Source organism: Chionomys nivalis, chromosome 24 (assembly GCF_950005125.1).
Source record: "Chionomys nivalis chromosome 24, mChiNiv1.1, whole genome shotgun sequence".
Lineage (NCBI taxonomy): Eukaryota > Metazoa > Chordata > Mammalia > Rodentia > Cricetidae > Chionomys > Chionomys nivalis.
In genome coordinates, this window is record NC_080109.1 from 46,818,245 (window position 1) to 46,830,659 (window position 12,415).

General features: G+C 40.5%; 1 pseudogene; it reads right to left on the bottom strand.

The window, feature by feature from the left end:
* Positions 1-671: 671 nt before the first annotated feature.
* LOC130865886 (quinone oxidoreductase-like protein 2) lies at positions 672-1,859 on the bottom strand (annotated as a pseudogene).
* Positions 1,860-12,415: the final 10,556 nt, after the last annotated feature.

Genomic DNA, 12,415 nt, shown 5'->3' on the forward strand with positions numbered 1-12,415 from the left:
AGCAGCAGCAGAGAGCAATGCAGGCAAATGGAAAAGGCCAGGCCTGCAGATCAGAAGGCCTTAGAGGTGGAGGAGAGGAAACCACAGGAACGGAGCACAGGACGGGGATCAGCAGAGGCACACTTGGGCGCTGAGGGATTGTGGAGATGATTCTGGAAGAGTGGGAAGGGACAAGTGAGTCACAATGCGGTGTCTGCTCAAGGAGTCTGAGCTCCACAGTGTAGAAAATGCTGAGACACTGAGACGAGACAGTCAGAGCTGATTCAGGGAGACCCCATGGCGATAATATGAAACACAGATGAAGATGGAATGGGAGAGTTTAGCCGTAGGAAAAGCCAATCAGAGAGAAGACATGATCAGAATAGAAAAGGAGGGGTGGAGGCACAGGGACAACTAGGGGGTGGGGGAGACAACAGACTTGGTGGCTGAAACACTCTGATTTAGGTGAGCATTACTAATTACTAATTAGTAGAATTACTAATCATACCTTTTGCTCTCAGAAAGAGCAGAGTTTGGGCAAGAACCTCTATGATCACGCTGATTATGAGCAACAAGAAAGCAGAGACAAAGGGAACTGTCACCAAGATGTGGCACCTGGGTCAGTCAGGAATACAGTGCCCTTTACAATGCAGAGGGAGATCAGATCCCGAGTCTGCTGCCTAGGTAAGGATTTACTTCAGGGAGAGGAGCACCTTGCCTGTGGATCTGCGTTGTATCACATGAAAGAAAGCCTCGTTGACCTTCTCCAGTTTGAACACAGCGCCGACGTGCGGGTGGATGAGCCCTTGCTGGCAGTACTGCAGGGCTGAGGACATGCTCTTGGAAAACAATGCAAAGTCCTGCTGTTGGTAGCGACCCCAGAATAGGCCTACGGCAGAGATATTCTTCAGGAGCAACAAGTTGGTGGGCAGAGAGGCGATTTTTCCTCCAGCGAATCCCAACACCACAATCCTGCCTTCCCACGCCAGGCTGCTGAGAGACTCCAGGAAGATGTCTCCTCCCACCATGTCGATGGCCACATTCACCCCACCACTGCCCACCAGCTTCTTCACTGCCTCCTTCAGGCTGCCCTGGCTGTAGTTCACGCTGAACTGTGCACCCCGCTCCATGGCCAGCTTGCACTTCTCATCGCTTCCAGCGGCAGCTATGACCTTGGCCCTGAGAACATTTGTCGCCACATTGATCACCGCAAGGCCTGTGGCTCCAGAGGCTGCCGTTACTAGAACAGTTTCTCCAGGCTGGGTGCTGGCCCGATGCTCTAAAGCCAAAATAGCTGTGCCATAAGACACCGGTAGGATTGCAGCATCCTGTAGAGAGATGCTTTCTGGAATCCGCCACAGGGTCTTCTGGTGGATGACACACTCTTCAGTCATAGAGTTCAGGTTAGGACAAACTCCAATAACCCGATCTCCCTTGTTCACAGTGCTGACATCTTTTCCTGTCTCCAGGACAGTCCCAGAAAACTCCATTCCTGGAACATTTAAAGATTAGGTTTACCTTTGCAGCCCAGCACCCGGGTGTAAAGGGAAGAGGGGGTTTTTCCTGATACTGGCCACGACAGACCAGAATATCGGCAAAGTTAATGCCACAGAAATGAACATCAATCAACTCTGATACTTCAGCAGGTGTGGAGGCATGTTCCTTTAATGACAGCACTGAGAAGATGGAGCAAGGCAGATCTCTGTGAGTTCCAGGCCAGCCTGGTCTCCACAGTTTTTCCAGGTCAGCCAGGGATACATAGAAAACTGTCTCCTGTGGCCGGACAGGGCGGGAAGCCACCTCTTCAATGACCAGGGGACGCTTCAACTGGGAGCAGAGTGCTGCGCGGTGTGCCGGCCTTGGCTCTGCGCTGCTCGCCTGCAAAGTCATTTTGTGTTTTTAAGTAGAGTTAATAGTATGATGCTTTGTGGAATTTGCAGCCTTCCGTACTGCTCTTTAATATATCACCCTTTTTCACTTTCGTCCCATTCTCAATGAACCTTCCTGTCCCATTTCCCTGACCAGACTACTCGCACCTTACTATTCCCCTCTCTTGCTTCCTAGCCCCCATCCTGGCAATGGTTCTGTTTAACTCTCCTGGTTTCTGTAGTTACTACAAATTATGTTCTCATATCTGTTTCCTGAATTTAGTCCTCTCTCATCACCTCCTCCCTCATCAACTATTGTTTGCTTCCTGTTATTCTATGTCCTACATCTTAAATATACCCAAATATACATTTGTTTGCACACACACACACACACACACACACACACCTTAGGTCCTTCTATGATGGAGAATATGTAGGGTTATTTTTCTGAGATTATGTGACTATGTGTGACTATTCTCAATATTATATATTCTGGGTGCATTCACTATTTTTTTTTTTCAAATTTGACTTTAGAGCTGAAAGTGGTACATTTTATATACACATACCAAATTTTCTTTATTAATTCATTTCTTGATGGAAAAACAGTTTGATTCCATTTCCTTGCTATAGAGAATAAAGTACCAATAAGCATAGTTATAATTTCTCTTTTCAATCATATTTTACCAATTAAAATTGGTATCTTTTAGTTTCTTGTTAAGGATGATTGTTATTCGATGACATAGAGTCTAAATAAAGAATGAGATAGCTAACATGTCCTTCACAGAGGTAGGGTTGGAAACACTTAGGAGACGCTGCCTATAAGTAAACAAAGGAAGGAAAGAAGGAAGGAAGGAAGGAAGGAAGGAAGGAAAAACAGAAAGAAAATAAAATAATTATCAGGAATATACAAGAAGTAGATGACTGTTTGGACCTTTATCTCTGGAAAATTGAATATTTGAAATTCAAATGTGTGTGTCATTTTGTCACAACTTTAAAAGTGCCTGTCGATATCCTGTGACTGGAAGCTTTACTCTTCAGAATTTAAAGCTTGGCAATGAAAGAGCTATATATTTGGTACATGGACTGTGGATTAAGCATCCTCTGCTACAGTCTGGATTATCCCATGCCTGTTGTACAACTCTTTCTCTTTGAAAACCAACCTTAATAATGTTTGTATTGTCCAATGTTTAAAAACCACACACTGACATTTAAAAGGCCACAAATCCCTGTGTGGTCTTACAAGTAATAAAAAATCTAAGACAATGAGTGTTGACCAGCCAAAACAGATACAATGCAGAAGAAAAAAATAAAAACCAAAACTTAAATAACACCGGCCCAACCAAATTTAAGTTTTTAATTGAATATGATCATGTAGAAAAGTGAAGTTTAAAATGCTGTGCTGTAAAATGTGACTCTAAGTGAGTAGAAAGTACACACGACAGTCTTTTCAGAGGTTTTCTCTGCATGTGTGAAAATTCCACACAGTGACCCCCTCCCTGTAAAGAAATGTATCTTTTATCCCATTTGCAATATCCCCAAATGCACTGTCTTTTTGTGAATGTGCTAGAAAGTTCTTTAGCATTGGCTATTGGTGCTTTAAACCCTGGTCTTCCATAAAGGCTTCTGTCAGGCAGTGTGTAAGTCGGTTTGAAATTAGCAGTTCTCTGGTTGTGAAACCTTGACACTGGCTGTAATTGAGGAGCGTAGTGTTGGTGTGTCCTTAAGTATTACCTGTCACCTGAAGTATGACACTGTGGTAACTGCAAGACCTTGGGGATACCTGTAAGCTGGCGTTGCCATCTGACTGCTGCAGAAACTGTCTGGCAATCTTCCTAATGTCTAGACCCGAGATAACTAACCTGGCCCTGCAGGCTCTTCATTGCCTGTTTACATTCTGTTGTTTTGTAAGTTGTTTGCTCATGGCTGCTCATTCCTTAGACCTAACACCAAGTCTTAGAAAATGGTCCCAATGCTTTCTGTAATAACTAGTACTCATGTTTGAACTTCCTAGATACACTTTCATTGCTTTTCTGGAATTAAAATATATTCCTAATGTTGTGCTTTCAATCTTGCACTTGATTCCTGTAAATGCATTTTATAATATGGAGAATGATTTACCTGGAACATAAGCCCTTGGTTTGACAGTGGTATCATGTAGATTGTGTATCATGCAGACAAGCGATGATAAAATGGAAGCCAAAGTTAAAGACCAGATTTAAATCATCAGGTCAGCTCTAATGTTACAAAGGACATAGCCAAGAAATAAAACAGCCAGATCCTGCTTACTTTGAGATAAGAGTTATTGATTTGCTATTAACACTGTGTAGAATTTGCAAAATTAGTTTGTAAATTCTGAGGAAATCTTTGTAAATAAGGCATAACACCCAGGAGACCTTAGGTATAGTGTCAGAGCCTTTCACGTAGGAGGATATAAAATGCAGCTTTCTATTAGCAAGCTGCTGTATTTGATGACTTTTCACATAACTTCTTTGAATAGTTAATGGAATTTGTGGAGCATAGATCTCATTTTATATATTAATATATGCTTATGTGTTTACACCACAGGAGAAATTATAATGCATTTCCTTGCCCATTTTAAGATTTATGACAGACACCCCTGTCAGAACAGGTTCTCCACAGTTATCTGTTAGATAATGTTGTTTGGCCAAAGATTTGTTTGACACAGGGGTATTCAGAAACAAAGGCACCAAACTCAAGGGAGTGGCACTTTAATTAGGAAAAAATAGATAGCCATGTAGAAGGGACAACGTGAAAGGGGGATGCCAGCTGCTAATAAGCTTGCTGTGAGGAGGGCTGTGCAGGAATGTGCTGTAGATGCTTTCTGGTCAGGGCACCTCTGCACAATGAGTCTCAAGTCCTCCTTCAGGTGAGATGACTCAAGAAATCTACCTATCATCAGGCCTCAGAAGGACAGACCAGAGCATCTCTTTCTTCTTCTGTAACAATACCAATGTTTCTTTTTTAACAGGTGTATAAATGACACAGGCTTGTAGTAAATATGAAAAGTATTAAAATGAACAAAGAAAAAAATGGCTCTAGATTTTCCAAGGTTGTTAGTAGTGTTTCATTCTTTCTCTCTTCACCATCTTTGCTATAATTTCTCAAAAACGCATAGAATATTTTCCTTGTGACTATTCAGCAAATACGTGATATTAATTATGTTGCAAAATTTCATTAAACCAATATTATTATTTTTAAACATTATTCATTAAAATGTTTTAAACTGTGAAATAAAATGACATAGAATGTTAATCAATTACAACCTTGATAAAATGAATAAAATTATCTTTATCTTCAATATATTTATGTAATTTGTACTGTATAAAATTAATGATGTTTGATGTAAATTCCAGTGACACCCACACAGTACAAATCTATTGCATCTTGAGTAGATTTGCTGATCTTAATTTTGATGTGTTAAGGATCAAAGCCAGGCCTGTCTCCTGCTTGTTCAGTGCTCTACTCCTGAGCTATAGCCCTAGCATTGATTCTTTTAGCTATTATCAAGAATTTCACTCTTCATTGCTTATTAACCATGACTGTCTACAATGTACCTAGTGACCCCTATATAATCCTTATTTCCAATTATAATATGAGCTAATTAGCTTCCAGGATTCTGTGCATTTAGATTCTGTTGCTAACGATGTCTGCGTTTAAGTTCTTCACTCCTGATGTTTGCCCCTAGAAATTCCCCTCCTCAGAGACTTCAAATTACACACACTCACACTCACAAAATATGTCTGTGCGTGTGTCTCTGTGTGTATGATCTTTGTCATCCATCATCTTAGCACCACCATTTTCTAAACTTCTGTGTTTCTATCATAATTCTCTTTTGAGGAATTTTTTTGAGAAATGCAGTGTGAAATGCCAACAGTGCAGTCATGTTTAGGCATCTCAATTCCTCTGTGAACAAATGGAAGGAGTTTTAAGTTCAGTCCTCTGACTGCCTGTTCAGTGCGACCCTATAGCCTCTCCTGTCACCACTATCTCGTTCTCTGTAACTCAGCTGCTTAACATCTTGCCCACAACAATCCTCTTTAGTAAAGCATGTCTTTGTTAGAATCCTGGATTGCACACTTTAACTGACTTGGCTCCTTTCTAACCTAAATGCTGGACCATAACGAAGCGCTTCCCTTACCTTCCTTCCTTCTCCCTTAACACCACCAAGCTTTCATCCTGGGAATTTCAACACCATCTGAGGTTTGACGACATCTGCATCTACATTCCAAGTCTAATTTCTTTTGCCGAGCCCGGTTCTTGTACAGAGAGCTGTATATTTGGCACCTCTGTTTGAACATCTCATAATAGATCTCAGATAGAACATTCCCTAAGCAGCATATAAAAACCTTACCACCACACTGCATGCAGACAAAGCAGGTTTTCCTGTAGACTTGTCCACAGAAAAAATGTTATGATCTTATTGACTCTCAGATAAAAAACAAACTGTGGAACATTCTAGTTCTTCTTTATTCTAACCTATAAGCAAATTCTATTGGTATTCCTCTTCATGTGTATTCAGTATATGGTTGCTTTGAATCACCTCCATTATTGTCACCAGGACCAGCACTCATTGCATACTGTGTCCCTTGCTTCTGCACCTGCCAGCCCATGCTCTTCTTCACACTTCCACTAGGTTATTCTATTCCCAACTGAAATCCAGTCATTCATGCTTTGCTACTGTCTACCAATCCCACATTGTTCTTTAGAGGCACTTTGAACACTGTCAACATGCGCATCTTGTATCAAACAGATACGATTATGTTTATCCTTCAGTGTATTGAAATGAAGATTAACTTGTTTGTTCTCCATTTGAACTGCATTACAGTATAGTAATTAGTCACGATGACAGTCAGCCCCCTGGCAACTGCACTGAAGCTTCTGTCACTAGATTTACTGTCTCTCACACATTCTTATGGCAATGTTCTCTGCATTCTGGCTCCTTGAGATGGAAACCCCTTAGGGGTGCCTTCTCTCAACACCCACTATCCATTTCTGTCTGGCCCATGAGTATTGTTTCTCTTGCTTCATGTTACACTTCTCCATATAGATTATTGACAGTGAGATACAGGGAAGATTTCACAGAGCGAATGCTACATCAAGTGTGCATCAGATCAGTCTTTATTTCTCATTGTCTTTTATGTGATTATTTACTCTCTACTCTCATTAGAATATTGGCTACTGACTATTTATTGTATTCTAGATGCCCAGGAACAATGTAGACACAATGTAAGTAATCAAATGATATTTGTTGTTGAAGAGTTAAATGAATAATAAAAATAACATTATCATGAAATTTAAAACCTTTGTATGAGTTTATAACCTACTCTATAATCTTCATCACCTTGAGCCCACCTGGACCACATGTTTGCTTGGTTTTTGCTAGTTTTTTTTTTTTTTCTTTTCTGAGAGCAAATTCATTCTATCTGATCCATGAGTATCAAAAGTAACACTAACCCTGATAGAATTTAGGTAGGTAAGGAGTAGGTTTGAATTGGTGATGAAACTATATTCAATAATTTTTCTAACTAATTTGGAAACTGTGTATATTCATTTCTGTTTGAGATATGATAAAATGCACTGTCTTAAGTAAATAGTAAATATCTCTGTTAGAAACAACATGTCACTAAATTAGTTTTTAATACTTTCATCATAAAGCAAAACTTATTAATCTATTTCTTGCTTTGTGTGTCTTCGGACTATTTCCTCTTTGTACTTACCATTCCTAATAACAAAGGGCTACCATAATTGTAGGCAGTAGGTAATGTCAAGCAATAAAAACACAACGCTCACTCTCATTTTGTGCTTTTGTTTGTTTCCTATATTTACAAATATGTGATACCAAATATGTGGTTTGATTTTACTACTTCTTCAAAAATATTTTCTTTTGTCATATTAAATATTTCTCAAAGATTCTGAGGATAAATATCACATTTAAGTATGTTATTTAATCTTCTAGCTTTTCTCAGTCATATAATTTCTGTCTTTCATCTTTTCCCACTCCCACAATCTTGGTCTTTCAAATTTTCTCACATATAAAACCCCTGTTGTCTAGCTTTGTTCAGTTATATAACCCTGTCTTCAGCTTTTCTTGCTTTTATTACTCCCGTTCTTTCTTGTCACAGTTTTCTTGAGGCTTGCTCTATCTTTAGCCCTATTATTGACCCAGTGCTCTCAACCAATACTGGAAGATTCAGTCACTAAGAAGCACTCCTTCTCTGGATTTAGGTTGTTATTGAATACAAAGAGTGAAAACAACCAGGTGAACCAGGTCCTCCCACAGAGATGCAGACAACAAAGCAAAAGCTGATGTGTCACAGAGTGATAGGGGTGCCATGGCTGGGGGGGTCAGTTTCCTGAAAGGCTGCTTCTACATTGCCACAAGAAGCTTCATGAACTGCCATTCTATTCGAAGGGAAGAGGCTCTAGAGACAGTGCTTCCTAGTTCAGCAGGTCCCAGAAGAGTCAAGACTCATGAATGTTTCTGGGAGTCAAGGAAATAGGTAGGATGGAGAGGGCTGTGTGTCATCTCTTCACAAGTATCCCAAGCATGATGTTTTGGAGAATGTATGCCATGTATGTGCTGATACCAATGGAGACCAGAAAAAGGCATAGACTCCTGGTCTCAAGTTACAGATGTTTGTAGGCAGCCTGATGTCAATGCTGGGAACCACACTCAGGTGCCCTGCAAGTGCAGCAAGCGCTCTTAAATACTGAAACAGCATCTTCCCCACTCGTACACACCATTTTCTTTTTTTAAAATAAATATTTCAAAATATTATAAAACATGGCGTACTTTTCTGCTTGGCAGTCACAGAGGCACACAGACTCAGCCAAGTATTGGGGAGGAAGTATATACCTGTTGGTATGTCTGTGGATGCACGCCTGAAAGCCAGAGGTCAATAGCAGATGGCTTTTTCCATTTCCCAGCTTAGTTTTTTGAGATGAGCTTTACACTGAAGCCAGACTTAAAAAACTGTTAGATTGGCTGGCTGATGAGCTTCAGGGTCTACAGTCTCTACCTCTCAGTCCTAGAACTGCAGGCATATCCGCATCACACTGGCTTATGACCTGGGTGCTGTATCGCGGAACTCATTTCACTATCCTCTCAGAGTCCCAGTTCCAGCTACATCTCTCTTATGAGCCCTAGATCTGCCTTAATATGCTACCAAACACCTCCACTGTATGATTCAAAGATTCCCGAGTCAACAAATCCAGGCCCAAGCTGCAATCTCACCTAATCAACTGTTTTTGTGTCAACATATGTAATTTAGGTGATCTGAGCCTGGGTCTGGCAAAATACAAAACTTTAGATATCTAATTGTTAGCAGAATTAATTCATACTACTTTCTTTCTTCTTTCTTTCTTTCTTTCTTTCTTTCTTTCTTTCTTTCTTTCTTTCTTTCTTTCTTTCCTTCTTCCTAGCCATGACTGATCATTTTATTTTTTAAAAATTATTTATTTATTAAAGATTTCTGCCTCCTCCCTGCCACCGCCTTCCATTTCCCTCCCCCTTCCCCTCCCCCAATCAAGTCCCCCTCCCTCATCAGCCAGAAGAGCAGTCAGGGTTCCCTGCCCTTTGGGAAGTCCAAGGACCTCCCACCTCCTTCCAGGTCTAGTAAGGTGAGCATCCAAACTGCCTAGGCTCCCACAAAGCCAGTACGTACAGTAGGATCAAAACCCAGTGCCATTGTTCTTGACTTCTCAGCAGCCCTCATTGTCCCCTATGTTCAGCAAGTCCGGTTTTATCCCATGCTTTTTTAGACCCAGTCCAGCTGGCCTTGGTGAGTTCCCGAAAGATCATCCCCATTGTCTCAGTTTGTGGGTGCACCCCTCGCGGTCCTGAGTTCCTTGCTCCTGTTCTCTCTCCTTCTGCTCCTGATTTGGGCTGCTCCTCCTCTGCTAATACCTCTTTCTCCCTGGCTCATACTATTTCTATAAGCTTCATGAAAACAAGACCTTTGTGTTTTGTTTTCCTTCATCCTTGTATTTTTACATTTTATTCAAGGGCCCAACACCAATATGCAGTCAATATTAATATTGAGAAGGATTAGTCATATTAGAGAAGAGTTAGACTTACCTTCCTGAAATGCTTCTGGCCCTGTGGTATAGCGTTACAGGTGTTGTTTCTTTCAACCAGTGTGGAGTAAAGACAAACTGTAACTGGGAGACTCACTCTACCCAGCCTCCGTTTGAGCATTGCTTTACACCTCAGTAACACTTGGAATCTCTTTGCTATCCACCTTAGTGATTGCATCAAGGATCAAGGGAGATAAGGAATTCTAATGTGTTTTGTAAACTTAAAGTTTTTATTTCTTTATAAGCACATCCAAAGAATAGCATCCAGTCTCTCTGAAGGGACTCTTCCTTCTGACCAACATTAACTGTGTAAGATATGTAGACTCTCCTAATTAAACAAATGCATTCACCGAGGCCTCGGAAGGTGACCTTTCCTGTGCACTCACCAGGAGCTGTGTTCATGTCTCTGAGTCACTAGGGCAGGCACATTTTCATTTTTCTCTTTTTTGCCTTAATTTTTATGTCAGCCAAGAAGATTTTTGATTTGATTTCAATTCATGTCACGTCCTTCTTTTTTGCAACTCTTGCTTGTAATACATTATTATGAAAATATTTGCATATCTTGGGTATGGTACTCTTCAGCCTTCAAATGCTGATGCTGTGTTTTCTTGGACTTGGGTCTGGAATTCATTATTCGTAGCCACACCATGTGGAGGATGCTGCCTTTCATGTCGTACTTCTTATCTGTAAAGCTCTTAGCTTATTTCCAGTATAATTAATACTTTTGGCACCACTGATCTGTTGATTTGAAAGAATTATACACTTTGTGGGCTGAGATGGATGAAGCCACTTCAAAGTCCCCTGTTTAGGAGCTGAGATGTTTCTGAAATGTCCTGGAGTTTTGCACAGCAGCCTCTCTCTAAAGCGGCTCAGCATAATCACCAGCTACACACAAGGTTTCAGGCAGTCTTCAGTATTCTAAGATCAGCAGATGGCAGTATCGTAGCCTGAGTTCTACCTGTTGATTCAATAGTTCCAGGTAGGCTCTGCCTGTGACTGACACCCAGGGAGCATCCTAGAAAAATAAAAGGAGCATCCTTGCAAAACAAATTGGAGCTGAGATCTCCTGCTCTGCTGAGTGGTAGTCAAGGCCCTGGAAGATACCAAAGGCCCCTAGGGTAGAAAATGCATCAGTGGTCTCACCCAGCTACAGACCGTGTGTGCCACACCGACCCACCAGGAAAGTATGCCTACTGGTGCCATAGGGGCACAATTGGAGAATGTTTGAATGCTTTCCTACTGAACTTGAGCCTGCACTCTGGGAAGGAACGCAAACTTGAATTTATAAATTTGTTCAATGATTGTGGTTAGGAGGGCATGGGTTCAACATAGGTACATACAATTATTGTTTAAAAACTATGTTTTTCATGAATTTCTTGACCATATATCACAATGGCACTATGGCTTTGATTGAATGGCTCCATCTTTCCTTTGGAAATATATGCATTCTTGTCAGCTTTATAGATAATAAAGGGTAGACTACCCCTAATATGTTATGGCATATGTACAAATTTAGATATTTATCCCACCCTCAAGCCTTTTAGCTTTTCTATCACTTCTTACATTTCCCCAATTTTTCCTCTATGCTGAAATATTTAAGATTAAGTCTTAACAAATTATATATCTACAAAAATTCTTTGAATTCTGACCACTATTGAGTTCTTTAACTTTCCTGAATTTATTCACCTTATAGTTGTAAGTTTGTGCCTTTGGGTTATCACTCACCTTTTATATAACCCTCTGGGTCTGGCCAATCACCCTTTCATTCCTCCACGTTTGTATAAGTTGGGCTTTTAAAGATCCCACATATGAGAAATTATGTAAGGTCCCTCTTTTTGTGTCTGGTTGATTTCCCTCCATACCATGTCTTTTGGATTTATCCATGTTATAAACATCAAATTTTCCTTCCTTTTTAAAGTGGTATAATATTCTTTCTTTATGTTTTGAGACAAGGCCTATGTAGCTCTGCGTGGCTTTCTATACAGAGAAGGCTGGCCTTGGCACCTTAGAGATCCACCTGCATTTACATCTTGTGTGCTATAATTAAAGGTGTACACCACTACACCTACCCTGATTTTCTGAATGCCTAACAATACTACCACGCCACCTTTTCTTCATTCATCAGTCATGTTAGTAGTGCTTCTCCATTTCTTATACGTTGTTACTAAAGCTGCAGTGAGAGTGAAATGTCCGCATCTCTGATTTCAATTTGTTGTGCAGTTAGAAGTGAATTTTCTGGATCACATTATTGCTCCAGTCTCACTTGGATTTAGATGCTGTTTTCCTTCTGAAGAGGTCTCTCACAATGAGCAAGACAAGCCCTCAGCTTACATTTCCACAAGGAATGGAATGTTTTCCGTCCTTCATCTCAGACTCCTCTATGTTTTTAAAAATGTCTATATCACTGCTGTTTTTACTTTGTATTCTGAGATACTCAGATCATAAATGGAACTATTATCTTTCTTTGTCAT